Source organism: Aotus nancymaae, unplaced genomic scaffold (genome assembly GCF_030222135.1).
Source record: "Aotus nancymaae isolate 86718 unplaced genomic scaffold, 86718_ANA_hifiasm-v0.15.2.pri h1tg000048l, whole genome shotgun sequence".
Taxonomy (NCBI): domain Eukaryota; kingdom Metazoa; phylum Chordata; class Mammalia; order Primates; family Aotidae; genus Aotus; species Aotus nancymaae.
In genome coordinates, this window is record NW_026988462.1 from 1,889,510 (window position 1) to 1,893,527 (window position 4,018).

At 40.9% G+C, this 4,018-nt stretch overlaps 1 non-coding gene across 1 annotated transcript; it reads right to left on the minus strand.

Moving 5' to 3' along the window:
* Window positions 1-835: 835 nt before the first annotated feature.
* LOC135268975 (U6 spliceosomal RNA) lies at window positions 836-942 on the minus strand. Its single transcript, XR_010337306.1, has one exon. It is a non-coding gene; the product is annotated as a U6 spliceosomal RNA (small nuclear RNA).
* Window positions 943-4,018: the final 3,076 nt, after the last annotated feature.

Sequence of the window (4,018 nt, forward strand, 5' to 3'; positions counted from 1 at the left end):
TGATGAGCATTTTTTCATATGCTTGTTGGCCTCATGTATGTCTTCTTTTGTAAAGTACCTGTTCATATCCCTCGCCCATTTTTGAATGGGCTTGTTTTTTTCTTGTAAATCTGTTTTAGCTCGTTGTAAATTCTGGATATCAGCCCTTTGTCAGACGGGTAGGCTGCAAAAATTTTTTCCCATTCTGTTGGTTGCCGATTCACTCTATTGACTGTTTCTTTCGCCGTGCAGAAGCTGTGGAGTTTGATCAGGTCCCATTTGTCTATTTTGGCTTTTGTTGCCAATGCTTTTGGTGTTTTGGTCATAAAGTCCTTGCCTATGCCTATGTCCTGAATGGTTTTGCCTAGGTTTTCTTCTAGGGTTTTTATGGTGTTAGGTCTTATGTTTAAGTCTTTAATCCATCTGGAGTCAATTTTAGTGTAAGGTGTCAGGAAGGGGTCCAGTTTCTGCTTTCTGCATATGGCTAGCCAGTTTTCCCAACGCCACTTATTGAACAGGGATTCCTTTCCCCATTGCTTGTTTTTGTCGGGTTTGTCAAAGATCGGGTGGTTGTAGATATGTTGTGTCGCCTCCGACGCCTCTGTTCTGTTCCATTGGTCTATATCTCTGTTTTGGTACCAGTACCATGCTGTTTTGATTACTGTAGCCTTGTAGTATAGTTTGATATCTGGTAGTGTGATGCCTCCCGCTGTTCTTTTTGCTTAGAATTGACTTGGCTATGCAGGCTCTCTTTTGGTTCCATATGAAGTTTAAGGTGTTTTTTTCCAGTTCTGTGAAGAAGGTCATTGGTAGCTTGATGGGGATAGCGTTGGATCTGTAAATTACTTTGGGCAGTAAAAATATGGAACGCTTCACGAATTTGCGTGCCATCCTTGCGCAGGGGCCATGCTAATCTTCTCTGTATTGTTCCAATTTTAGTATATGTGCTGCCGAAGTGAGCACATCTGATGGTTTTATAAGTGGCTTCCTCCTTTGCTTGGCTCTCATTCTTCTTGCTGCTGCCACATGAAGAAGGACACGTTTGCTTTTCCTCCTCCCATGATTGTAAATTTCCTAAGGCCTCCCCAGCCATGCTGAACTGTGAGTCAATTAAACCTCTTTCCTTTATAAATAACCCAGTCTTGGGTATGTCTTTATCAGCAGCGTGAGAATGGAATAATACAGTTGCCCAGGCTGGAGAGCAGTGTACAGATCATTGCTCACCACAGTCTCGAACTCCTGGGCTCAGGTGATCTTCCCACCTTACCCTCCAAAGTAGCTGGGACCACTGGCATGCACCACCATGCCTAGCTAACTTTTTGTTGCTCAGGCTGGTTTCAAACTCCTGGCCTCTAGCAAACTCCTGCCTTGGCTTCCCAAAGTGCTGGGATTACAGGTGTGACCCACTGTGCCCGGCCTCCATAAAAATTCCAATACAATGAGGGTGTTGATGACAAACCAGGTAATGAATATTATCAATTTGAGGACACAGACACAGAAAACCTGAAAGTATCCTAAAATATTAGAAGTCATACATAAAATAAGTTTGTTAGTGCTTTCCTTAAATTTGACAAATCCAAGAAAGATACCAGATGTAACCAACAACTAGTTGCTTTGATAGAAGTTGAAAGAAGTATTTCTAAACTATCAATAATTTTAAATGTCAATTACCAATGCTCAGGTAAAGATAATTTTCTTTCTATTCTTGCCAAACAAAATATTACAAAATCATTGTCTTTTGAAGAGGCTATCAGAGTGTCTGCAGACAAAAATTATAAGAAAAAAAGCATTTTAGAGATGCACGGGAAAATTAATTTATAAAAATACTATTTTTTAGGATTATGTGATGTTTGTGGTATTTAGTAGCTTAAAAAATTATAATTTGCATGATTTTTCTTATGCTAAATATCTACTTTTGTACTCTAGTTGATATTTAAAACTTTGTGTTTTTTTCAAGAGGACCCCTAGAAATTGCGTATGACTCAGGCCACTCGGCACGGGATTTGCCCCTTCTCATGCATTTCTAGATGTTTTGCCTTCAGAACAGCCCCTCTTCATACTCACTGGCCTTCATGAGCTCAACTTTTCTGCTGTTCTCTTCTTGGATATGTACATATATTTATATATATAGTTGTTTTTTTTTTTTTTTTCCTGAGATGGAGTTTCGCTCTTGTTGCCCAGGCTGGAGTGCAGTGGTGCGATCTTGGCTCACCGCAACCTCCACCTCCTGGGTTCAAGCAATTCTCCTGCCTCAGCCTCCCAAGTAGCTGGAATTACAGGCATGTGCCACCAGGCCCGGCTAATTTTGTATTTTTAGTAGAAACGGGGTTTCTCCATGTTGGACAGGTTGGTCTTGAACTCCTGACCTCAGGTGATCCGCCCGACTTGGCCTCCCAAAGGGCTGGGATTACAGGCATGAGTCACCGCACCTGACCATAGTTTTATAATTTTTAATTGTGATATATATACATACAATTTGCAACCTTAACTATTTTTTTTTGTTTAGTGTGTAGTTAGTGGCATTAAGTACATTCACACTGTTTTGGAACCGTCACCACAACAACCATCCATCCACACAACTATTTTCATCTTGCAAAACTGAAACTCTCTATCCACTAAATAACAAGTCTTCATTCTCCTCTCCCTCCCGCCCCTGGAAACCACCATGGTACTTTCTGTCTCTACGAATTTGACTATTCTAGGTATCCCCAAAAGAGGAATCATATAGTATTTGTCTTTTTATAACTGGTTCAATTATTTTTCTGATTCTCATTTCTTGCCTTGTTGAAGGTATCCTCCCATCTGTTTAAACTTGGTATTTTTATTTGTATTACTCTGTTTTCTAGAAAAAATTGTGTGAATTTTGTTAAATAATTGTTTCCAACGGAAACTGGCTTCGAGTCCTGTTTCACCCAGTCGACTTAGGAAGACATTTATTTTAAAATCATGGGGATTGTTTCCCAATTTCTGCTGTATTGGCTCATTGAAAATAAGCATCTACAGTGGAAATAACTGAAAGGAAGCTTTAGTTACTTCCTTGGACATAGCCTCCTCATCTGTGATGGGTTTTTTTGTGTGTGTGAGACAGAATCTTGCTCTGTTGCTCAGGCTGGAGTGCAGTGGTGTGATCTTGGCTCACTGCAACCTCTGCCTCTGGGGTTCAGGTGATTCTCATGCCTGAGCCTCCCAAGTAGCTGAGACCACAGGTGCTCACCACCACGTCCAGTTAATTTTTATATTTTCAGTAGAGACAGGTTCTCACCATGTTGGCCAGGCTGGTCTCTAACTCCTGACCTCAGGTGGATCCTCCCATCTTGGCCTCTCAAAGTGCTGGGATTATAAGCGTGAGCCATGGCGTCCATCCCTGTAATGGTTAATTTTGAGTCAACTTGACTGGGCCACAGGATGCCAGGAAGCTAGTTAAACATGATTTCTGGGTGTGGTTGTGATGGTCTTTCTGGAAGAGATAAGTATGTTCATGGGTGACTGAGGAGAGCAGATAGCCCAGTGAGGGTCAGTCTCTCTGCCAGACCGTCTGAGCTGGAACATTTGTCTTCCACCCTCAGTGCTACTGGTTCTCAGACCTTCAGACCTGGGTTCAAATCCAAACTACTGGCTCTCCTACTTGCAGGTCTTTGAACTACCTCATCAGCTTTTCTGGGTCTTCAGCTTACAGATGGCAGATTATGGGACTTCCCAACCTCCGTAATTGCATGAACCAGTTCCATATAATAAATTCCATTCTCTCTCTAAATATAGATATTTATATATATTTCTGTTTTTCTGTAGAACCTTGACTAGTACAATACCTAAGTCCTATTTTAGCCTTTTCCAAGAGATACCAAGTTACTTAGGGACATATCTCCATTGGTGTTTGTACACTTCATCTGTGACATGAACTTTAACTTCCTTATCTTACAGGAATATTGTGGGAACTCATTTCATAAGGTAAAAATCGTTTATACAACAGCACTTTATAAACTAAGCCATTATTTTTATGATTATGCATTCACTGTTATTATGTCTGGTCTCTATGTGA